The sequence below is a fragment of the Engystomops pustulosus genome, chromosome 8, assembly GCF_040894005.1.
Source record: "Engystomops pustulosus chromosome 8, aEngPut4.maternal, whole genome shotgun sequence".
Lineage (NCBI taxonomy): Eukaryota > Metazoa > Chordata > Amphibia > Anura > Leptodactylidae > Engystomops > Engystomops pustulosus.
The window spans coordinates 15,246,449-15,272,127 of NC_092418.1; the positions used below are offsets into that span (position 1 = coordinate 15,246,449).

Genomic DNA, 25,679 nt, shown 5'->3' on the forward strand with positions numbered 1-25,679 from the left:
CTGTGTGCGCTATATAAATAAAGGAATTATTATAATACAGGATCTATATAGTGACTTTAATAAGTGTGTACAGTGTATACAGTGTGCGCTATATAAATAAAGCAATTATTATTATTATACAGGATCTATACAGTGACTAGCCAGAGGAGTATGGAGAATGAAATAAGTAGTAGAAACCAGCAGTGAAATAGTTACATGAAGTGTATAGTCTGTGCTGTGTAAGCACTGAGGGTGAACAGCTTCCCTGCTGTGTAGATAGTGTTATAGGCGAGCATAAGGTGGGGAAGGGTTGCTGCAGAGGAGTGTATGATACAGCTTGAGGTGCAGAGAGAGACAGAGAAAATTCTGAAGAATCACAGACTGGGATGGAGGGACTGATGGGGAGCAGGGTAGCCCTTCTTCACCACTATTCTTTTCAGGGGACTGCTGCATCCACAGATCTGCACAGACACAAATCTCCTGATTGCTACACACACAAAGCATCACATGACCTCCCCCCTCCTCCCTCCAAAGTGAGCAGGGAGCAGCAGCCCCTCCCTCTGTGAAACCATTTTGTATCTTTAGTGTAAATACGGATTTATAAATATAATCACGACAGAAAGAGGAGATAAGAATCACAGGCTAAACTGAGGAGGACGGAAAGAAACTGCTGGACATCGGTAACGAAAGTAATAGGCAAAGTTGTTCTACATGACGAGAACTATTGATTTGTGGGGAAACAATAAGACATTTTGGCCAGAGTTTAAGATTAAGGCTAGAGGTGGCGATATCTATCACATGATACGTTGTCGCTGGATGGGGAACATGTACTAGTCCCAGAATGTGCCCCATGACGGTAGATTATTCCCCCCCACCACCACTCCTGAGCCTTCAGGAAGGAATAAATAAATAGCTTCTCGCTAATGTATTCCGCACGCTAGATTTTCCCCTGGAATCGACGATTCTGCATAATGAGCATTTAGTTTTCAAAACAAAAAATTCATCTGTTTTCCCATATTCATAGCAGGTCAATGGCTCCGCACCCAGTCCTGTCATGCGTTGTCCGACGTTGATCCGGAGCTTGCCGGGATTCACTAAGGTCGTGCGCCCAATATCAACCAGGTGTCGCTGGTGCGCCGAGGTCCGCCAGAGTTCACCTGCTATATGTGAGTTCTATTCTTGCGACACAAATTTCCCCGCGATTTCTGTCGCGTGAAAGCCGGCGCCTATGCGCCACAATCCGATTGTGTGCGCCAAAATCCCACAGCAATTCGGCGCAAATCGGAAATATTCGGGAAACCTGACGAAAGTGCGTGATTCCGACCCTTAGTAAATGAGCCCCATTCAGTACTGATGTTGCACTGACACTGCTCACGCCCCCTATGGGAGGCGTCTAGCTACTGTCACTGTCCATAAACCTGGGGCACAAGGCCTGATAATGTGCCCCAATGCCAGTGCAAACCACTATCACCAGCATATCCCCCACATAAGGTAACAAAATCTCCAACTCAAAATAAGGAACCTGCTCTAATAATTTATTTTGGTATCAATTTGCAAAAAAAGATTTCAAATACCGTATATTCCGGAGTATAAGACGACTTTTGAAGACAGAAAAATCTTCTGTCTTCTCTGGGGTCGTCTTATACGCCGGTAATCCCGACCGCCCGCTGTGTATTCACGGCGGCGGTCGGGTCGCACTGCATGGAGAGGGCTCACGGGCTGAGCCCTCTCCATAGCCGGTAAGTCTTTGCTGCATATTGCTAGCACCGATCGCGGGTGTTTTCACAGCGTTGGCTGCCGGCAGCCTCAAAAAGATAGCGGCGCATGGATCCGTCTCCATGGTAGCCTGGGGTCTTCCGAAGACCCGAGGCTATTTCGTTTTAACCCCTTCATTACAATGTGCTGATAGCACATTTTAATGAATGAGGAGGAAAATCCCCATATACTGCCATACTGTAGTATGACAGTATATGATAGGATCGATCAGACTACCTAGGGTTAAAGTATAAATAAAAATAAAAAAAGTTAAAAAAAAAAAAATTATAATAAAGAAACCTAAAATTTCAAATCACCCCCCTTTCCCTAGAACTGACATAAATATAAATAAACAGTAGAAATCATAAACACATCAGGTATCGACGCGTCCAAAAATGCCCGATCTATCAAAATATGATAACGGTTTTTCAATACGTTTAACTCCGTAACGGAAAATAGCGCCCAAAATTCGAAAATGGCACTTTTTTGCCATTTTGAAAAATATAAAAAAATCTATAAAAAGTGATCAAAAGGTTGTACAGTCCTAAAAATGATATAATTGAAAATATTATCAAATTTCGCATAAAATGACACCACCCACAGCTCCGTACACCAAAGTATAAAAAAGTTATTAGCACCAGAATTTGGCAAAATCAAAAAAATAAGTTTTGTAAATGTATGAAAACATTATAAAACCTTTATAAATTTGGTATCCCCTTAATCGTACCGACCCAAAGAATAAAGTAGACCTGTCATTTGGGGCGCTCAGTGAAAGACGTAATATCCAAGCCCACAAGAAAACGTCGCAAATGCGTTTTTTCACCATTTTCATTGCATTTGGAATTTTTTTCCCGGCATGGAATGGAATATTTAATAAAATACAAATGTAAGGTACAGTATGGTAACATTTACAGTAAAATGGACGACGGTAATGTTGTTGTTGTATGCCTTATGTTTATGAGCGACAGTTTTCCTGCTATATACCTGCATGTCATAAGAATTTAAATTAAAAAACGGACCATGTTAAATTCAAATCTGTTTTTTTTTAAATTTTTACCGGTGTTTTGTATGCGTTGGAAAAGGGGTGGTCTTATACGGCGAATATATCTTAAACTCTATATTTTAAACAGGAAAGTAGGGGGGTCGTCTTATACACCAGGTCGTCTTATACGCCGGAATATACAGTAATTAAAGGATATCTATCACTAGATCAAGGATAGTAAACCCAGCACACTGACATACTGGTGCGCGACCGCTCTGACAGGATCTGCTCTTCCTTTCGCTTCTTATGCCGTCGTTTTTAAGGGAAAAAAAAGGCTTTTAAAATTATGCAAATGAGCCCGAGGGGCTCCAGGCTCCATAGGAGTTAATAGAGCTCATTTGCGTAATTTTCAAAGCCTTTTTTTCTAAAAAAAACAAGGGCATAAAAAGCTAAAAGCACAGCAGATCCTACCAGAGGGGGAGCACATCAGTATGTCAGTGTACTGGGTGCACAATCCTTCACCTGGTGATAGATTAGTCATTAAAGAGCACATTATATATTTTTCGTATGATTTTCCTTGAATTAAACATAAAAAAAGTAACAATAATTTTCTTTCAATATATTTTTAAAAAATCTTACATTTTTTAAATTATTCTCCAATTAATATTATTTGTATTATTATTATAATTAACACATAAAATAAAATAAATTCGAAAAAAAACGAATTTCAAGATTATTGTTTTAATTTTCGTTCTATACAATTTTTTTTTACATTTTTTTTTTAAGTTCTTTTTCTGTAAAGTCGACAATGTCAGGAAGTAATCGGGAAGGATTGCAGATCTCGCTCATAATGACTGCGGAGTCATTAACATGCAAACAAGCTGCAGAATCTCCCCGACTGCGGATCCCGCTGCCAGTACAAGACGCCAGTGTAAATGTCACCGGTGCCCCGCCGCGCCACTCTGATGACTATCAATTATACATAGAGAGGAGCGCGAAACAGCTAAATATCTGCACAATATTTAGGCCCCGGCACCACAGGAGGCTCATTAGAAAGAAACGTCTTGATAAATCTTTCCTAATTGTGTCTACATCATTGAGGCTAAGAAAGGGAAGGAGGGGGAAGGGGCTGCGTAACTTGTACAATTACCGCCATGTATGGAGGATCCTGCTCTATGAGAAGTACCTCTAAGGACGTGAAAAAGGCAATGCAAACCCTAAGGCCACCGTCACATGGTGCAAGTATGCTGTAGAAAAGTTAGCAGATTGTTCCTCTGTATAACATCCAAAATCACATGTTATTTATTGTGGCCTCCTGCAGGTCTCTCTTTGGCCTCCTGCAGGTCTCTCTTTGGCCTCCTGCATGTCTCTCTGCAACCTCCTGCAGGTCTCTCTGCTGCCTCCTGCAGGTCTCTCTGCAACCTCCTGCAGGTCTCTCTGCAACCTCCTGCAGGTCTCTCTGCTGCCTCCTGCAGGTCTCTCTGCTGCCTCCTGCAGGTTTTTCTGTGGCCTCCTGCATGTCTCTCTTTGTCCTCCTGCAGGTTTCTCTGCAACCTACTGCAGGTTTCTCTGTGGCCTCCTGCAGGTCTCTCTGTGACCTCCTGAAGCTCTCTCTGTGGCCTCTAGGTCTCTCTGGACTTCCTGCAGGTTTCTCTCATGTTATTTGCTGCGGCTTCCAGGGGGCTTCTCTGCAGCCTCCTGCAGGTCTCTCTGTGGCCTCCCAAAGGTTTCTCTGTGGCCTCCTATGGATTTCTCTTAGGCCCCCTATGGATTTCTCTGCGGCCTTCTTCAAGTCCCTCTACATCTTCTTGCAGGCTTCTCTTTGGCCTCCGTGTTTTCCTGCAGGTTTCTCCATGGTCAACTATGGGTTTCTCTGCAACCTCCTTCAGCTCTTTCTACATCCTCCTGCAGGCTATTCTTTGGCATTCGGCTCTCTACGTCCTCCTGTAGGTCTCTTTACATCCTCCTGCAGGTGTCTCTACGTCCTGCTGCAGGTCTCTCTAAGTCCTCCTGCAGGTGTCTCTACGTCCTGCTGCAGGTCTCTCTACGTCCTCCTGCAGGTCTCTCTACGTCCTCCTGCAGGTCTCTCTAAGTCCTCCTGTAGGTCTCTCTACGTCCTCCTGCAGGTGTCTCTACGTCCTGCTGCAGGTCTCTCTACGTCCTCCTGTAGGTCTCTCTAAGTCCTCCTGTAGGTCTCTCTACGTCCTCCTGCAGGTTTCTCTACGTCCTCCTGCAGGTCTTTCTACGTCCTCCTGCAGGTCTCTGTATGTCCTCCTGCAGGTGTCTCTACGTCCTGCTGCAGGTTTCTCTACATCCTCCTGCAGGTCTTTCTACGTCCTCCTGCAGGTCTCTGTATGTCCTCCTGCAGGTTTCTCTACGTCCTCCTGCAGGTGTCTCTACGTCCTCCTGCAGGTCTCTCTACGTCCTCCTGCAGGTGTCTCTACATCCTCCTGCAGGTCTCTGTACGTCCTCCTGCAGGTCTCTGTACGTCCTCCTGCAGGTCTCTCTACGTCCTCCTGCAGGTGTCTCTACGTCCTCCTGCAGGTCTCTGTACGTCCTCCTGCAGGTCTCTCTACGTCCTCCTGCAGGTCTCTGTACGTCCTCCTGCAGGTTTCTCTACGTCCTCCTGCAGGTCTCTGTACGTCCTCCTGCAGGTTTCTCTACGTCCTCCTGCAGGTCTCTCTACGTCCTCCTGCAGGTGTCTCTACGTCCTCCTGCAGGTGTCTCTACGTCCTCCTGCAGGTCTCTCTACGTCCTCCTGCAGGTGTCTCTACGTCCTCCTGCAGGTGTCTCTACGTCCTCCTGCAGGTGTCTCTACGTCCTCCTGTAGGTCTCTGTATGTCCTCCTGCAGGTTTCTCTACGTCCTCCTGCAGGTGTCTCTACGTCCTCCTGCAGGTGTCTCTACATCCTCCTGCAGGTCTCTGTACGTCCTCCTGCAGGTCTCTGTACGTCCTCCTGCAGGTGTCTCTACGACCTCCTGCAGGTCTCTGTACGTCCTCCTGCAGGACTCTCTACGTCCTCCTGCAGGTCTCTCTACGTCCTCCTGCAGGTGTCTCTTTTGAATGAATGTCTTTTTTTTTTTAAATATGGTGACTCTTTCAAGTGTATAAGCTGGTGTGACTTGTTCCTGAAGAGATGTGCAATCATACTGCTTAGTTATGGATTATGGATTATTATTCCAGGAAGTTCACTGGGGTGTGCCCTCACACTGCTGTGCTCTTAGCTCTCTGCAGCCAGTGTTAGGTATTGTACCTGGAGAGATGTGTAATCAGACCTCACACTGCTGTGCTCTTAGCTCTCTGCAGCCAGTGTTAGGTATTGTACCTGGAGAGATGTGTAATCAGACCTCACACTGCTGTGCTCTTAGCTCTCTGCAGCCAGTGTTAGGTATTGTACCTGGAGAGATGTGTAATCAGACCTTTGTGTAGGTTGTTCGTAGCAGCAGGACTGTGATATATGAATGTATCTTTCAGGATTGTGGAAGTGTGGGTGTGTCCTTACACTGCTGTGCTCTGTGCTCACTGCAACTGCTACCCAATTGCTTTCTTCGGCTCGGAGTTAAAGCTTTATTAGGATTGCGGTTGAAAACTACAGCAAGGGGAGGGGCTTGGAGCATCTTCATGCACAGAGCAGAGCTACTAGCACAGCAGTGTGAGGACACAACCCCAGTTCTATGAAATTTATACGATTTCCTTGGAATAAAATTGTGATAACTTTGTGCGAGTTTATTTTTTTATTTATTTTTTTTTTATTGAAAAGGAATATTTTAATAATTCATACCATTACAGAATTTTTCGTTAAAAGAAAAAAATACAAAGTTTTCAGATTCTTACATGAATTTCCACATAATATCTACACAAATTACAATTAGTATACCCCTTCTCCTAATCCCCCCTCCCTTCCCACCCAACCCTGGAGTAGGTAGAGGCACAAAAAACAAAAAGAACAAACAAAAAAACAAAAAAAAAAAAGTAACTGCATAAATATTTTCAGCTTAGCTGTATATTCGTTAGGGAGATTAATCCTCCATATATTTTAGCCACTTCCCCCATCTTTTTTTCATGTATATTTACTTTACCCTGGGCACTATACCATATTATTTCCAATAGGGCTACTAAATGCACCTGATTTTTCCAAAAAAACTAATGTTAGAGGTTTTTCAGAAATCCAAAAACATAATATACTCCTCCTCGCCAAAAAGAGCATCTGAGAGATTATCCTTTTCTCCTCTTTGTACATTTGAAAATTTTTAACATACCCCAGAACCCCCACCCATGGATCCACAACCATTGTAGCATTAAATATTCCATTTATAGTATTAAACACTTCTTCCCAATACCTAAAGAGCTTTGGGCACCTCCAGAACACATGAGCCCAGTCAGCTTTTTCTAATATACATTTTATGCATTTATCATCTGCCCTATATCCTATCCTAAACCTCCACTCTGGTGTCCTATGTAATCTGTGCATTATAAAAAAACGGAGAAATTCTGTGAGATCCATTATTGGATACAAAAGCTGGAGTCTGCATCACATACTTCCAAACTTCCTCTCCATCCTCGTGCTGCCCAAAATCCTCATTCCATTTTTGTATACATCTAAACTGTACCTTTTGAGTGATTTTATGTATTATTGTGTCATATATACTAGACAAAGTCCTTTTACTCAAAACACCCATAAAACACGTGTTTCCCTGACTTCCCAAACAGTAAATACTCTAACTCCTACAAATCGATCTCAATTTTATATATTTAAAGATATCTCCAACACCCAGGTTAAATTCTTTAGCCAGTACCGTATTTTCCGGGCCATTAGGCGCACCGGAATATAAGGCGCATCAGTCCGATGCGCCTTATATATGTAATAATTCCATGTATAAGGCGCATCGGACTATAAGGCGCAGGGTCCGGGGGCGTGGCGGAGACCCGACGAGAAGAGACGCAACGCGACCCGAAGACGCGACCCGACGAGACGCGGCGACGCGGGGAAGGTGAGGGGGAGGTGGAGGAGGGCAGCGGACCATACCTACATAGGTCCCCGCTAACGGAGACAGCAGATCTCCAGCGGGAACTGCAGACCGACGCGGCAGAAGTTGTTCGTGCCGCGTGGTCTGCGGTTCCCGCTGGAGATCTGCTGTCTCCGGTAGCGGGGACCTATGTCCGCTGTCCTCATATAGGGCGCACCGGACTATAATGCGCACTTTGGATTTCCAAGGAAATCCAAGGCTTTTATGTGCGCCTTATAGTCCGGAAAATACGGTACTTCAAAGGATTTAAAGATTCCCTCTCTATATAGCTGCGAGATAAACCTCAACCCTTTATTGCCCCAATCTTTATATCCTAAAATTTTCTCCCCCTTTATAATCATGTTGTCCCAAATTGGAGAAAACTCTAGGCAGCCATTTGCCCCGACTAACTCCTTCACTTTTTCCCAACAATATAAAGATGTATCTGTCACTTTGACCTTTTTTGACCCTTCTTTTTAGGGCATTTCAAATATTTCCTCCCAATCCTGGCTGTTTTTCCTCCCCAAAAGAACTCTCTGCATATTTTATCCATCACTTTAAATATCTGATTTGTAAGCTTAACCAGGGAATTCCTGAATACATACAGAGCCTGTGGAAGGAATACCATTTTTATAAGACTTAATCGTGCAGCATAAGAAAGGTTTAATGGTGACCACACTTTAACCTTAGCCCTCCATTTTTTCATTAAGGGAAGGATATTGAGCTCTACAAATGCGAGTTTATAAAACTTTGCATTTGCTAGATCAGAGGCACAACCGCAGTGCCAAACGTGGGGAGAGTCCCATGAAAATGCAAAAAGTGCGCGCAAATTATCCAACAACGTCACAACGCGCTGAAACCGTAATAAAGATGTAAGAAGGTAAAGAATCGACCTGGTGGGAAATCAATAGAGCGACCTTCTAATACCGAGGATGTAAAGGTCAGGCAGATGCCACTCACTGCATCCAGGGCTCCAGCCTCAGGATATTTAAGGGTTAATGCCGTATAACGCGAGTCCTGTACATTATAACCTTGTGTATTATACTATTATATGTAGATTAAACACAATCCTTTTGTTTGTATTGTAATAAATCCACATCATTCAGTGATATTTTATGGACGGAGTTAAGTTCCTGCATCTACAGATCCTCCATGACCACAGGAGGGGCAGCCCCAAAATTATAGATGACTCCTCGGAGAAGGGGGGGGGGGGGGGTTCTCCAAGGTGTATTAGAGATTGCAACATTTGCCGAGCTTGAGTCTCCCCATGTTGGGAAAGCCACCGTCAGTTTCAGCTGGGAGTTGTAGTGTCTGTACTACACCACTGGCTCAAGATGTTAGGAGTTGTAGTCTTCTTCCTGCCATGACCACCACCCATTGTGCTTCTATTTATCACATATGTTTCTGCTGGGAGTTGTAGTGTGTGTACTATAGAGGAATAGTCACCAGTGCTTGAAGATGTTAGGAGTTGTAGTCTTCTTCCCGCCATGACCACCACCCAGTGTCTCTCCACTCATCACATATGTTTCTGCTGGGAGTTGTAGTGTGTGTATTATAGAGGAATAGTCACCACTGGATGAAGATGTTAGGAGTTGTAGTCTTCTTCCCAGTGTCTCTCCATTCATCACATATGTTTCTGCTGGGAGTTGTAGTGTGTGCACTATAGAGGAATAGCCACCACTGGATGAAGATGTTAGGAGTTGTAGTCTTCTTCCTGCCATGACCACCACCCAGTGTCTCTCCACTCATCACATATGTTTCTGCTGGGAGTTGTAGTGTTTGTACTATAGAGGAATAGTCATCACTGGATGAAGATGTTAGGAGTTGTAGTCTTCTTCCTGCCATGACCACCACCCAGTGTCTCTCCACTCATCACATATGTTTCTGCTGGGAGTTGTAGTGTGTGCACTATAGAGGAATAGTCACCACTGGATGAAGATGTTAGGAGTTGTAGTCTTCTTCCCGCCATGACCACCACCCAGTGTCTCTCCACTCATCACATATGTTTCTGCTGGGAGTTGTAGTGTGTGTATTATAGAGGAATAGTCACCACTGGATGAAGATGTTAGGAGTTGTAGTCTTCTTCCCAGTGTCTCTCCATTCATCACATATGTTTCTGCTGGGAGTTGTAGTGTGTGCACTATAGAGGAATAGCCACCACTGGATGAAGATGTTAGGAGTTGTAGTCTTCTTCCTGCCATGACCACCACCCAGTGTCTCTCCACTCATCACATATGTTTCTGCTGGGAGTTGTAGTGTTTGTACTATAGAGGAATAGTCATCACTGGATGAAGATGTTAGGAGTTGTAGTCTTCTTCCTGCCATGACCACCACCCAGTGTCTCTCCACTCATCACATATGTTTCTGCTGGGAGTTGTAGTGTGTGCACTATAGAGGAATAGTCACCACTGGATGAAGATGTTAGGAGTTGTAGTCTTCTTCCCGCCATGACCACCACCCAGTGTCTCTCCACTCATCACATATGTTTCTGCTGGGAGTTGTAGTGTGTGTATTATAGAGGAATAGTCACCACTGGATGAAGATGTTAGGAGTTGTAGTCTTCTTCCCAGTGTCTCTCCATTCATCACATATGTTTCTGCTGGGAGTTGTAGTGTGTGCACTATAGAGGAATAGCCACCACTGGATGAAGATGTTAGGAGTTGTAGTCTTCTTCCTGCCATGACCACCACCCAGTGTCTCTCCACTCATCACATATGTTTCTGCTGGGAGTTGTAGTGTTTATACTATAGAGGAATAGTCACCACTGGATGAAGATGTTAGGAGTTGTAGTCTTCTTCCTGCCATGACCACCACCCAGTGTCTCTCCACTCATCACATATGTTTCTGCTGGGAGTTGTAGTGTGTGTACTATAGAGGAATAGTCACCACTGGATGAAGATGTTAGGAGTTGTAGTCTTCTTCCCGCCATGACCGCCACCCAGTGTCTCTCTATTCATCACATATGTTTCTGCTGGGAGTTGTAGTGTGTGCACTATAGAGGAATAGTCATCACTGGATGAAGATGTTAGGAGTTGTAGTCTTCTTCCCGCCATGACTACTACCCAGTGTCTCTCCACTCATCACATATGTTTCTGCTGGGAGTTGTAGTGTGTGCACTATAGAGGAATAGTCATCACTGGATGAAGATGTTAGGAGTTGTAGTCTTCTTCCCAGTGTCTCTCCATTCATCACATATGTTTCTGCTGGGAGTTGTAGTGTGTGCACTATAGAGGAATAGTCACCACTGGATGAAGATGTTAGGAGTTGTAGTCTTCTTCCCGTCATGACTACTACCCAGTGTCTCTCCACTCATCACATATGTTTCTGCTGGGAGTTGTAGTGTGTGCACTATAGAGGAATAGTCACCACTGGATGAAGATGTTAGGAGTTGTAGTCTTCTTCCCAGTGTCTCTCCATTCATCACATATGTTTCTGCTGGGAGTGGTAGTGTGTGCACTATAGAGGAATAGTCACCAGTGCTTGAAGATGTTAGGAGTTGTAGTCTTCTTCCCAGTGTCTCTCCATTCATCACATATGTTTCTGCTGGGAGTTGTAGTGTGTGCACTATAGAGGAATAGTCACCAGTGCTTGAAGATGTTAGGAGTTGTAGTCTTCTTCCCGCCATGACTACTACCCAGTGTCTCTCCACTCATCACATATGTTTCTGCTGGGAGTTGTAGTGTGTGCACTATAGAGGAATAGTCATCACTGGATGAAGATGTTAGGAGTTGTAGTCTTCTTCCCAGTGTCTCTCCATTCATCACATATGTTTCTGCTGGGAGTTGTAGTGTGTGCACTATAGAGGAATAGTCACCAGTGCTTGAAGATGTTAGGAGTTGTAGTCTTCTTCCCGCCATGACCGCTACCCAATGTCTCTCCACTCATCACATATGTTTCTGCTGGGAGTTGTAGTGTGTGTATTATAGAGGAATAGTCATCACTGGATGAAGATGTTAGGAGTTGTAGTCTTCTTCCCAGTGTCTCTCCATTCATCACATATGTTTCTGCTGGGAGTTGTAGTGTGTGCACTATAGAGGAATAGTCAGCAGTGCTTGAAGATGTTAGGAGTTGTAGTCTTCTTCCCGCCATGACCGCCACCCAGTGTCTCTCCATTCATCACATATGTTTCTGCTGGGAGTTGTAGTGTGTGCACTATAGAGGAATAGTCACCACTGGATGAAGATGTTAGGAGTTGTAGTCTTCTTCCCAGTGTCTCTCCATTCATCACATATGTTTCTGCTGGGAGTTGTAGTGTGTGCACTATAGAGGAATAGTCACCACTGGATGAAGATGTTAGGAGTTGTAGTCTTCTTCCCAGTGTCTCTCCATTCATCACATATGTTTCTGCTGGGAGTTGTAGTGTGTGCACTATAGAGGAATAGTCACCACTGGATGAAGATGTTAGGAGTTGTAGTCTTCTTCCCAGTGTCTCTCCATTCATCACATATGTTTCTGCTGGGAGTGCTAGTGTGTGCACTATAGAGGAATAGTCACCAGTGCTTGAAGATGTTAGGAGTTGTAGTCTTCTTCCCGCCATGACTACTACCCAGTGTCTCTCCATTCATCACATATGTTTCTGCTGGGAGTTGTAGTGTGTGCACTATAGAGGAATAGTCACCAGTGCTTGAAGATGTTAGGAGTTGTAGTCTTCTTCCCGCCATGACTACTACCCAGTGTCTCTCCACTCATCACATATGTTTCTGCTGGGAGTTGTAGTGTGTGTACTATAGAGGAATAGTCATCACTGGATGAAGATGTTAGGAGTTGTAGTCTTCTTCCCAGTGTCTCTCCATTCATCACATATGTTTCTGCTGGGAGTTGTAGTGTGTGCACTATAGAGGAATAGTCACCAGTGCTTGAAGATGTTAGGAGTTGTAGTCTTCTTCCCGCCATGACCGCCACCCAATGTCTCTCCACTCATCACATATGTTTCTGCTGGGAGTTGTAGTGTGTGTATTATAGAGGAATAGTCATCACTGGATGAAGATGTTAGGAGTTGTAGTCTTCTTCCCAGTGTCTCTCCATTCATCACATATGTTTCTGCTGGGAGTTGTAGTGTGTGCACTATAGAGGAATAGTCACCAGTGCTTGAAGATGTTAGGAGTTGTAGTCTTCTTCCCGCCATGACCACCACCCAGTGTCTCTCCATTCATCACATATGTTTCTGCTGGGAGTTGTAGTGTGTGCACTATAGAGGAATAGTCACCAGTGCTTGAAGATGTTAGGAGTTGTAGTCTTCTTCCCAGTGTCTCTCCATTCATCACATATGTTCATGGCGTCTTCCAGGTCTTCCACCTTCAGGGATCCGTCCATTAAAATGTATGAGTCGGGCAGTCACCTGGTGATGGACAGTGCGGCCCAGAAGACGGATCAGCACATGTCATTAGCGCTAATGAGGGCAGGATGTCACCTCCACCGGGGAGAAGGGCGACAAACCTACAAATGTCACCAGCCGCTCCGCACACACTCATTAGGCAAATGTGACCTTAAAGCCTTCGCCGCCATTTACACCGCAATTAACTCCACTAATTACTCCCTTATTTACTGTTTACACATGACAATGCAGACCCGAACCCACAAGGAGAAGTTCTGGGAAAATCTTCTGCAATATTTACATTTCCAGGATCTGCGATTATAGGAAACTTATAGGACGAGATGTTATTCCCCGGAGAAGACTCCTGATAACATACACAGGGGCACTACATTATGATGGAGGACTGGTGTAAAAGTATGTGACCCCCTCAGAGGGTGCAGAATCACATCCATACAATCCGCCGGTGTAATCTCCATATGTAAGTATTAGAAGTAGAACGGACCAGTACAATTATTACAAATATTACACTAGCGGTGACAGAGAACACAGATACAGCGTCCCCTGAGGTCACTATATATATGATACATATCTGAGAGCAATAGATAAGAGAGACAGATACTACATGTACATCTCCTGCCTCCACCACCAGGGACAGATACATGAGAGATACATAGATAGATTGGTATGAGACATTGGGGCTCATTCACTAAGGGTCGCGGAACGCTCTTTCGTCGCGCAGCTTTGACAGGTATTTGTGTCGCACGCGATTGGATTGTGACGCAGCTTCTGACTGAGGGCGGGATTTGACTTTCAAATTGTGTCGCACAATTGTGGGAAGAAGAAGGTGAACTCCTGCGGACCTGAGCGGGGAAGCGACACATGCAGGATATCTGGCGTACGAAGAATCGCGGCACGGTGCTTGGGTGTTAGACATGGCATGCAGAGCTCGCTGAACCCAATATATTACCAGTAGATGGGTGTGCGGGGGGCGCCGTGCTGCAGCTTGCCTCAGGTAGTAGAAAGTTTGAGTTCACACCTGGAAAGAGGAGAGATAGAGCTGGGATATATATATATATATATAAATAGATAGATATTACACTTGTGTCTTTTTATTGGTGTTTTTGTGCCTATATGTAGAACTAGCAGGACACTTTCACTCTCGTTTTTCTCATTTATCCCCAGATATATAACAGCGCCTAAGGCCGATCTATTAACTGCAACTCTTGATTTTGCCACAATTTTTTGGCACAAAAACACTCCATTCGTACATCGTAAAACCAGGAATTGTAACAATTTTGTACCTAAATGATAGCATAAGAGCAAAGTCATGCCTGGCAAATGAATGGATTCTACATCGCTCCCTAATATATAATATAATATAATATATAATATAACCTAAAACGTGATCCCTCTGTCCCATGGATATTAAACTTGTGCCCCCCCTGCCTCCGCCACTAGGGGGAGCTCCCGTGCAATTCCTGAGACCTGTGTGTGTGTGAGGCTCCCCCTTGTGGCTGCTGCGGGTAATAAATCTTTTATCCTCTAGATCACAAGACACATTTCACAATAAATCCACAAGGTTGGGGCTAGACTCATCAGGGAGGGTGTGGGGACAGCCAGCGCTTTGTCTCGTCAGTCCCCCCCCCCCCCATTGTCATGAAGAGTCAGGATCTTACTTTATATAAGAAACTTGTCTCAGTCCTGGCAGCAGCAGAGGAGGAGGAGGCCGTGTAGTCGCCTCATATCTGCCACAAGGTGGAGTGGTGTCGCCATCTAGTGGCACAATATGGAAGCACTGGCATCATATAGGGACCGTCCTGTTCATAACTTGTATACTTTGTAATTATACTCCAAAAAAGGCTTTGGAGGGGCCACACGGGGAGTGCATCATATTATGGTATAAAGTGTGAAGTATTATACAGTGTATGGAGCACAGTACAAGGCTTGATACTATGAGGGATCCCACCTATAGGGACTTTATATTGTAGCGTTTGTTATGCGTCTTGAACCGTAAATCAAAGGTAGTGGAGGAAGAGCTCGGCCTGAATGCGTCGCGTTAACATTACGCTTACAGAAACAATGCAATCCGGGGGCTGAGACGTATATTACCCTATAGAACAGTGGTCCTCAACCTTTGTAATGCTGTGACCCCGCAATACAATTACTCATGTTGCGGTGACCCCAAACCATGCGATTTGCAGTAAAAACACAATAAAATCGTGGCTCCGAAGGCTTTAGGCGACCCCTGTGTTTTGCTCGTTCGACCCCTACTGGGGTCACGACCCACAAGTTGAAAACCACTGCTATAGAACATCCATATCCCCCATTCCAGAAGAAACAACCTACAATTTGCAGAGGTTTATAGAAAGTGAGCAGCAGGGGGCGCCAAACGATAATGAATATATATATATACCTGCAGCTCTAGGAAGGTTCTTAGAAGGCAAAGAGCAGAACTTGTCATGAAGCTTCTCCCACTGCCCCTGCACTTCACATAATTACCAGGAGGGGGCAGCACTGTGCACAGGGCAAAAGTATATGACGCCTTTAAGTGCAAGTATTCAGCCCCCGGTGATAAGTATTCAGTCCCCGGTGATAAGTATTCAGCCCCCGGTGATAAGTATCAGCCCCCGGTGATAAGTATTCAGCCCCCGGTGATAAGTATTCAGCTCCCGGTGATAAGTATTCAGCCCCTGGTGATGAGTATTCAGCCCCCGGTGATAAGTATTCAGCCCCCGGTGATAAGTATTCAGCCCCCGGTGATAAGTATTCAGCCCCCGGTGATAAGTATTCAGCCCCCGGTGATAAGTATTCAGCCCCCGGTGATAAGTATTCAGCCCCCGGTGATAAGTATTCAGCCCCCGGTGATAAGTATTCGGCCCCCGGTGATAAGTATTCGGCCCCCGGTGATAAGTATTCGGCCCCCGGTGATGAGTATGCAGCCCCCGGTGATAAGTATTCAGCCCCTGGTGATAAGTATTCGGCTCCCGGTGATAAGTATTCAGCCCCCGGTGATAAGTATGCAGCCCCCGGTGATAAGTATTCAGCCCCCGGTGATAAGTATTCAGCCCCTGGTGATGAGTATTCAGCTCCCGGTGATAAGTATTCAGTCCCCGGTGATGAGTATTCAGCTCCCGGTGATAAGTATTCAGCCCCCGGTGATAAGTATTCAGGCCCTGGTGATAAGTATTCAGCCCCCGGTGATAAGTATTCAGCCCCTGGTGATGAGTATTCAGTCCCCGGTGATGAGTATTCAGCCCCCGGTGATAAGTATTCGTCCCCCGGTGATAAGTATTCAGCTCCTAGTGATGAGTATTCAGCCCCTGGTGATAAGTATTCAGCCCCTGGTGATGAGTATTCAGCCCCTGGTGATAAGTATTCAGCCCCTGGTGATAAGTATTCAGCCCCCGGTGAGAAGTATTCAGCCCCTGGTGATGAGTATTCAGCCCCCGGTGATAAGTATTCATCCCCCGGTGATAAGTATTCAGCCCCCGGTGAGAAGTATTCAGCCCCTGGTGATGAGTATTCAGCCCCCGGTGATAAGTATTCAGCCCCCGGTGATAAGTATTCAGTTCCCGGTGAGAAGTATTCAGCCCCCGGTGAGAAGTATTCAGCCCCTGGTGATGAGTATTCAGCCCCCGGTGATAAGTATTCAGCCCCCGGTGATAAGTATTCAGTTCCCGGTGAGAAGTATTCAGCCCCTGGTGATGAGTATTCAGCCCCTGGTGATAAGTATTCAGTCCCCGGTGATAAGTATTCAGCCCCCGGTGATAAGTACTCAGCTCCCGGTGATGAGTATTCAGCCCCTGGTGATAAGTATTCAGCTCCCGGTGATAAGTATTCAGCCCCCGGTGATAAGTATTCAGCCCCCGGTGATAAGTGTTCAGCCCCCGGTGATGAGTATTCAGCCCCCGGTGATAAGTATTCAGCCCCTGGTGATAAGTATTCAGCCCCCGGTGAGAAGTGTTCAGCCCCCGGTGATGAGTATTCAGCCCCCGGTGATAAGTATTCAGCCCCCGGTGATAAGTATTCAGCCCCCGGTGATAAGTATTCAGCCCCCGGTGATAAGTATTCGTCCCCCGGTGATAAGTATTCAGCCCCCGGTGATAAGTATTCAGCCCCAGGTGATAAGTATTCAGCCCCTGGTGATAAGTATTCGTCCCCCGGTGATAAGTATTCAGCCCCTGGTGATAAGTATTCAGCCCCTGGTGATAAGTATTCGTCCCCCGGTGATAAGTATTCAGCCCCGGTGATAAGTATTCAGCCCCTGGTGATAAGTATTCAGCCCCTGGTGATAAGTATTCAGCCCCTGGTGATAAGTATGCAGCCCCTGGTGATAAGTATGCAGCCCCCGGTGAGAAGTATTCAGCCCCCGGTGATAAGTATTCAGCCCCCGGTGATAAGTATTCAGCCCCCGGTGATAAGTATTCAGCCCCTGGTGATGAGTATTCAGCCCCCGGTGATAAGTATTCAGCCCCCGGTGATAAGTATTCAGCCCCCGGTGATAAGTATTCGTCCCCCGGTGATAAGTATTCAGCCCCCGGTGATAAGTATTCAGCCCCCGGTGATGAGTATTCAGCCCCTGGTGATAAGTATTCAGCCCCTGGTGATAAGTATTCGGCCCCACGGTGATAAGTATTCAGCTCCCGGTGATAAGTATTCAGCCCCTGGTGATAAGTATTCAGCCCCTGGTGATAAGTATTCAGCTCCTGGTGATAAGTATTCAGCCCCTGGTGATAAGTATTCGTCCCCCGGTGATAAGTATTCAGCCCCTGGTGATAAGTATTCAGCCCCCGGTGATAAGTATTCAGCCCCCGGTGATAAGTATTCAGCTCCTGGTGATAAGTATTCGTCCCCCGGTGATAAGTATTCAGCCCCTGGTGATAAGTATTCAGCTCCTGGTGATAAGTATTCAGCCCCTGGTGATAAGTATTTAGCTCCTGGTGATAAGTATTCAGCCCCTGGTGATAAGTATCAGCCCCTGGTGATAAGTATTCAGCCCCCGGTGATAAGTATTCAGCCCCCGGTGATGAGTATTCAGCCCCCGGTGAGAAGTAGTCAGCCCCCGGTGATAAGTATTCAGCCCCCGGTGATAAGTATTCAGCCCCTGGTGATGAGTATTCAGCCTCCGGTGATAAGTATTCAGCCCCCGGTGATGAGTATTCAGCCCCCGGTGATAAGTATTCAGCCCCCGGTGATGAGTATTCAGCCCCCGGTGAGAAGTAGTCAGCTCCCGGTGATAAGTATTCAGCTCCCGGTGATAAGTATTCAGCCCCTGGTGATAAGTATTCAGCCCCTGGTGATGAGTATTCAGCCCCCGGTGAGAAGTATTCAGCCCCTGGTGATGAGTATTCAGCCCCCGGTGATGAGTAGTCAGCTCCCGGTGATAAGTATTCAGCCCCCGGTGATAAGTATTCAGCCCCCGGTGATGGGTATTCAGCCCCCGGTGAGAAGTAGTCAGCCCCCGGTGATAAGTATTCAGCCCCCGGTGATAAGTATTCAGCCCCCGGTGATAAGTATTCAGCCCCCGGTGATAAGTATTCAGCCCCCGGTGATAAGTATTCAGCCCCCGGTGATAAGTATTCAGCCCCCGGTGATAAGTATTCAGCCCCCGGTGATAAGTATTCGGCCCCCGGTGATAAGTATTCGGCTCCCGGTGATAAGTATTCAGCCCCCGGTGATAAGTATGCAGCCCCCGGTGATAAGTATTCAGCCCCCGGTGATAAGTATTCAGCCCCCGGTGATAAGTATTCAGCCCCTGGTGATGAGTATTCAGCTCCCGGTGATAAGTATTCAGTCCCCGGTGATAAGTATTCAGCTCCCGGTGATGAGTATTCAGCTCCCGGTGATAAGTATTCAGCCCCCGGTGATAAATATTCAGGCCCTGGTGATAAGTATTCAGCCCCCGGTGATAAGTATTCAGCCCCTGGTGATGAGTATTCAGTCCCCGGTGATGAGTATTCAGCCCCCGGTGATAAGTATTCGTCCCCCGGTGATAAGTATTCAGCCCCTAGTGATGAGTATTCAGCCCCTGGTGATAAGTATTCAGCCCCTGGTGATGAGTATTCAGCCCCTGGTGATAAGTATTCAGCCCCTGGTGATAAGTATTCAGCCCCCGGTGAGAAGTATTCAGCCCCCGGTGATAAGTATTCGGCCCCCGGTGATAAGTATTCGGCTCCCGGTGATAAGTATTCAGCCCCCGGTGATAAGTATGCAGCCCCCGGTGATAAGTATTCAGCCCCCGGTGATAAGTATTCAGCCCCTGGTGATGAGTATTCAGCTCCCGGTGATAAGTATTCAGTCCCCGGTGATAAGTATTCAGCTCCCGGTGATGAGTATTCAGCTCCCGGTGATAAGTATTCAGCCCCCGGTGATAAATATTCAGGCCCTGGTGATAAGTATTCAGCCCCCGGTGATAAGTATTCAGCCCCTGGTGATGAGTATTCAGTCCCCGGTGATGAATATTCAGCCCCCGGTGATAAGTATTCGTCCCCCGGTGATAAGTATTCAGCCCCTAGTGATGAGTATTCAGCCCCTGGTGATAAGTATTCAGCCCCTGGTGATGAGTATTCAGCCCCTGGTGATAAGTATTCAGCCCCTGGTGATAAGTATTCAGCCCCCGGTGAGAAGTATTCAGCCCCTGGTGATGAGTATTCAGCCCCCGGTGATAAGTATTCATCCCCCGGTGATAAGTATTCAGCCCCCGGTGAGAAGTATTCAGCCCCTGGTGATGAGTATTCAGCCCCCGGTGATAAGTATTCAGCCCCCGGTGATAAGTATTCAGTTCCCGGTGAGAAGTATTCAGCCCCCGGTGAGAAGTATTCAGCCCCTGGTGATGAGTATTCAGCCCCCGGTGATAAGTATTCAGCCCCCGGTGATAAGTACTCAGCTCCCGGTGATGAGTATTCAGCCCCCGGTGATAAGTATTCAGCCCCCGGTGATAAGTATTCAGCCCCCGGTGATAAGTATTCAGCCCCCGGTGATAAGTATTCAGCCCCCGGTGATAAGTATTCGTCCCACGGTGATAAGTATTCAGCCCCCGGTGATAAGTATTCAGCCCCCGGTGATAAGTATTCAGCCCCTGGTGATAAGTATTCGTCCCCCGGTGATAAGTATTCAGCCCCTGGTGATAAGTATTCAGCCCCTGGTGATAAGTATTCGTCCCCCGGTGATAAGTATTCAGCCCCTGGTGATAAGTATTCAGCCCCTGGTGATAAGTATTCAGCCCCTGGTGATAAGTATTCAGCCCCTGGTGATAAGTATGCAGCCCCTGGTGATAAGTATGCAGCCCCCGGTGAGAAGTATTCAGCCCCCGGTGATAAGTATTCAGCCCCCGGTGATAAGTATTCAGCCCCTGGTGATGAGTATTCAGCCCCCGGTGATAAGTATTCAGCCCCCGGTGATAAGTATTCAGCCCCCGGTGATAAGTATTCGTCCCCCGGTGATAAGTATTCAGCCCCCGGTGATAAGTATTCAGCCCCTGGTGATGAGTATTCGTCCCCCGGTGATAAGTATTCAGCCCCCGGTGATAAGTATTCAGCCCCTGGTGATGAGTATTCAGCTCCCGGTGATAAGTATTCAGCCCCCGGTGATAAGTATTCAGCCCCCGGTGATGAGTATTCAGCCCCCGGTGATGAGTATTCAGCCCCTGGTGATAAGTATTCGTCCCCCGGTGATAAGTATTCAGCCCCTGGTGATAAGTATTCAGCCCCCGGTGATAAGTATTCAGCCCCCGGTGATAAGTATTCAGCTCCTGGTGATAAGTATTCGTCCCCCGGTGATAAGTATTCAGCCCCTGGTGATAAGTATTCAGCTCCTGGTGATAAGTATTCAGCCCCTGGTGATAAGTATTCAGCCCCTGGTGATAAGTATTTAGCTCCTGGTGATAAGTATTCAGCCCCTGGTGATAAGTATCAGCCCCTGGTGATAAGTATTCAGCCCCCGGTGATGAGTATTCAGCCCCCGGTGATGAGTATTCAGCCCCCGGTGAGAAGTAGTCAGCCCCCGGTGATAAGTATTCAGCCCCCGGTGATAAGTATTCAGCCCCTGGTGATGAGTATTCAGCCTCCGGTGATGAGTATTCAGCCCCCGGTGATAAGTATTCAGCCCCCGGTGATGAGTATTCAGCCCCCGGTGAGAAGTAGTCAGCTCCCGGTGATAAGTATTCAGCCCCCGGTGATAAGTATTCAGCCCCTGGTGATAAGTATTCAGCCCCTGGTGATGAGTATTCAGCCCCCGGTGAGAAGTATTCAGCCCCTGGTGATGAGTATTCAGCCCCCGGTGAGAAGTAGTCAGCTCCCGGTGATAAGTATTCAGCCCCCGGTGATAAGTATTCAGCCCCCGGTGATGGGTATTCAGCCCCCGGTGAGAAGTAGTCAGCCCCCGGTGATAAGTATTCAGCCCCCGGTGATAAGTATTCAGCCCCCGGTGATGAGTATTCAGCCCCCGGTGATAAGTATTCAGCCCCCGGTGATAAGTATTCAGCCCCTGGTGATAAGTATTCAGCCCCCGGTGATAAGTATTCAGCCCCCGTTGATAAGTATTCAGCCCCTGGTTATAAGTATTCAGCCCATGGTTATAAGTATTCAGCCCCCGTTGATAAGTATTCAGCCCCTGGTTATAAGTATTCAGCCCCCGGTGATAAGTATTCAGCCCCCGGTGATGAGTATTCAGCCCCCGGTGATAAGTATTCAGCCCCTGGTGATGAGTATTCAGCCCCCGGTGAGAAGTAGTCAGCTCCCGGTGATAAGTATTTAGCCCCCGGTGATAAGTATTCAGCCCCTGGTGATAAGTATTCAGCCCCTGGTGATAAGTATTCAGCCCCCGGTGAGAAGTATTCAGCCCCTGGTGATGAGTATTCAGCCCCCGGTGAGAAGTAGTCAGCTCCCGGTGATAAGTATTCAGCCCCCGGTGATAAGTATTCAGCCCCTGGTGATAAGTATTCAGCCCCCAGTGATAAGTATTCAGCCCCCGGTGATAAGTATTCAGCCCCCGGTGATGGGTATTCAGCCCCCGGTGAGAAGTAGTCAGCCCCTGGTGATAAGTATTCAGCCCCCGGTGATAAGTATTCAGCCCCCGGTGATGAGTATTCAGCCCCCGGTGATAAGTATTCAGGCCCTGGTGATAAGTATTCAGCCCCCGGTGATAAGTATTCAGCCCCCGTTGATAAGTATTCAGCCCCTGGTTATAAGTATTCAGCCCCCGGTGATGAGTATTCTGCCCCTGGTTATAAGTATTCAGCCCCCGGTGATAAGTATTCAGCCCCCGGTGATGAGTATTCAGCCCCCGGTGATAAGTATTCAGCCCCCGGTGATAAGTATTCAGCCCCCGGTGATGAGGATTCAGCCCCCGGTGATAAGTATTCAGCCCCCGGTGATGGGTATTCAGCCCCCGGTGAGAAGTAGTCAGCCCCTGGTGATAAGTATTCAGCCCCCGGGGATAAGTATTCAGCCCCCGGTGATAAGTATTCAGCCCCCGGTGATGGGTATTCAGCCCCCGGTGAGAAGTAGTCAGCCCCTGGTGATAAGTATTCAGCCCCTGGTGATAAGTATTCAGCCCCCGGTGATAAGTATTCAGCCCCCGGTGATAAGTATTCAGCCCCTGGTGATAAGTATTCAGCCCCCGGTGATAAGTATTCAGCCCCCGTTGATAAGTATTCAGCCCCTGGTTATAAGTATTCAGCCCATGGTTATAAGTATTCAGCCCCTGGTTATAAGTATTCAGCCCCCGGTGATAAGTATTCAGCCCCTGGTGATAAGTATTCAGCCCCCGGTGATGAGTATTCAGCCCCTGGTGATAAGGATTCAGCCCCCGGTGATAAGTATTCAGCCCCTGGTTATAAGTATTCAGCCCATGTTTATAAGTATTCAGCCCCTGGTTATAAGTATTCAGCCCCCGGTGATAAGTATTCAGCCCCCGGTGATAAGTATTCAGCCCCCGGTGATAAGTATTCAGCCCCTGGTTATAAGTATTCAGCCCCTGGTGATAAGTATTCACCCCCCGGTGATAAGTATTCAGCCCCCGGTGATAAGTATTCAGCCCCCGGTGATAAGTATTCAGCCCCTGGTGATAAGTATTCAGCCCCCGGTGATGAGTATTCAGCCCCTGGTGATAAGGATTCAGCCCCCGGTGATAAGTATTCAGCCCCTGGTTATAAGTATTCAGCCCATGGTTATAAGTATTCAGCCCCTGGTTATAAGTATTCAGCCCCCGGTGATAAGTATTCAGCCCCCGGTGATAAGTATTCAGCCCCCGGTGATAAGTATTCAGCCCCCGGTGATAAGTATTCAGCCCCTGGTTATAAGTATTCAGCTCCCGGTGATAAGTATTCAGCCCCTGGTTATAAGTATTCAGCCCCTGGTGATAAGTATTCACCCCCCGGTGATAAGTATTCAGCCCCCGGTGATAAGTATTCAGCCCCCGGTGATAAGTATTCAGCCCCCGGTGATAAGTATTCAGCCCCTGGTGATAAGTATTCAGCCCCCGGTGATGAGTATTCAGCCCCTGGTGATAAGGATTCAGCCCCCGGTGATAAGTATTCAGCCCCTGGTTATAAGTATTCAGCCCATGGTTATAAGTATTCAGCCCCTGGTTATAAGTATTCAGCCCCCGGTGATAAGTATTCAGCCCCCGGTGATAAGTATTCAGCCCCCGGTGATAAGTATTCAGCCCCCGGTGATAAGTATTCAGCCCCTGGTTATAAGTATTCAGCCCCTGGTGATAAGTATTCACCCCCCGGTGATAAGTATTCAGCCCCCGGTGATAAGTATTCAGCCCCTGGTTATAAGTATTCGGCCCCCGGTGATAAGTATTCAGCCCCCGGTGATAAGTATTCAGCCCCCGGTGATAAGTATTCAGCCCCTGGTTATAAGTATTCAGCCCATGGTTATAAGTATTCAGCCCCTGGTTATAAGTATTCAGCCCCCGGTGATAAGTATTCAGCCCCCGGTGATAAGTATTCAGCCCCCGGTGATAAGTATTCAGCCCCCGTTGATAAGTATTCAGCCCCTGGTTATAAGTATTCAGCCCCTGGTTATAAGTATTCAGCCCCCGGTGATAAGTATTCAGCCCCCGGTGATGAGTATTCAGCCCCTGGTGATAAGTATTCAGCCCCCGGTGAGAAGTAGTCAGCCCCCGGTGATAGGATCTATAAATCAGCTCAATGCAGAGGACACTGGGCACAGCAGTGTGAGGACATGCTTTCAGTAATGTAATCCTGGAATATGAATCCATATATGACAGTCCAGCTGCTACCAACAACCTGCACAGAAACCTGATTACACATCTCTCCAGGGACAATACCTAACACTAGTGCTGACTAGGAGGAGGTGCACTATAACAACAATGTATTGTATTTCTAGGACCTCAGGTGTGATTGTCCCACAGGTAGATAATGAGCACCGTGTCCTACACAATGGGGGTCATTTACTAAGGGACCGATTCGCGTTTTCCCGACGTGTTACCCGAATATTTCCGTTTTGCGCCGATTGTACCTGAATTGCCCCGGGTTTTTGGCGCACGCGATCGGAATTTGGCGCATCGGCGCCGGCATGCGCGCGACGGAAATCGGGGGGCGTGGCCGAACGAAAACCCGACGTATTCGGAAAAACCGCCGCATTTAAAAAAAAAATTGTGTCGCGAAAATTTCACTCACCTTCATCCTGGGTAGGCCGGTGTATTTCGAGGCATTCCAGCGGACTTCAGCGCAGCAGCGCCACCTGGTGGACGGCGGAGGAACTGCATTGATGAATCCCGGCCGGACCCGAATCCAGCGCAGAGAATGCGCCGCTGGATCGCGAACGGACCAGGTAAGTAAATGTGCCCCAATATGTTGGCTCTATATAACATAGAGGTGTGTTATTTGTCACTTACAGGTCCCTTAATCATCTCTGTGCAGCCACCGGTGACATCGATGGAAGTGAGCAGCAGGTGAGAGGCGGTGACTGCAGATAACACATAAAACATGTACAAAAGATTACAGAGAACCTTATCAGGTGTGATACACGAGCTCTCCACAGTACACAGGCTCCATGCCCTGTATATGTCATCAGCTCATATACCTATATACTGTGCACTAGTGTACATAACCAAGTGAGGGAGGACCCACTGGAAAGAGCAGGACCCACTGTGCCTCCGAGATGGTTTGGCTTTACGGTGCTCACAAGTAGTCCCCTGTATATGTGCCATCAGTCCTGGGTGGGTAATGCCAAAGTGAGGTCAGAGAAGGGGGAGCTCCGCCATTGTAGTGGAGGATTAGGCTAAGGTAAGGCAGAGGGGCTCATCCTCAGTTGTGCATCAGGCTAATGTCAGGGTATGGGAAACTCATCCATGATAGTTCAGCGTCCGGCTAAGGTCAGGACATGGGGGAGCTGATCCATGCTAATGAAGTATCAAGCTAAGGTAAGGACATGGGGTAGCTGATCCAAGGTAGTTGAGCATCGAGGTAAGTTCAGGACAGGGGGAGCTATTCCATAGCTGACCCTTAGGTTAAGGTCAGGGCAGGGGCAGCTGATACATAGTTGCGCATCAGGCCAATATCAGGAGTGGTGTCAAAATACAAGCCAGGGAACATAACATATAACAGTTTGTGTCATAGGTCAATGACTAGGTAGGACCTCCCGTGGCACAGCTACAGGTGAAGGCTCCG

At 47.2% G+C, this 25,679-nt stretch overlaps 1 long non-coding RNA gene across 2 annotated transcripts in view; it reads left to right on the forward strand.

The window, feature by feature from the left end:
* Positions 1–25,679, forward strand: part of LOC140074726 (uncharacterized) — a 128,018-nt gene that overhangs the window by 93,023 nt on the left and 9,316 nt on the right. For both annotated transcript variants that reach the window (XR_011849258.1, XR_011849257.1), the window contains exon 5: positions 24,907–24,961. This is a non-coding gene — a long non-coding RNA (uncharacterized lncRNA). The remainder of the gene's footprint in view (positions 1–24,906; positions 24,962–25,679) is intronic.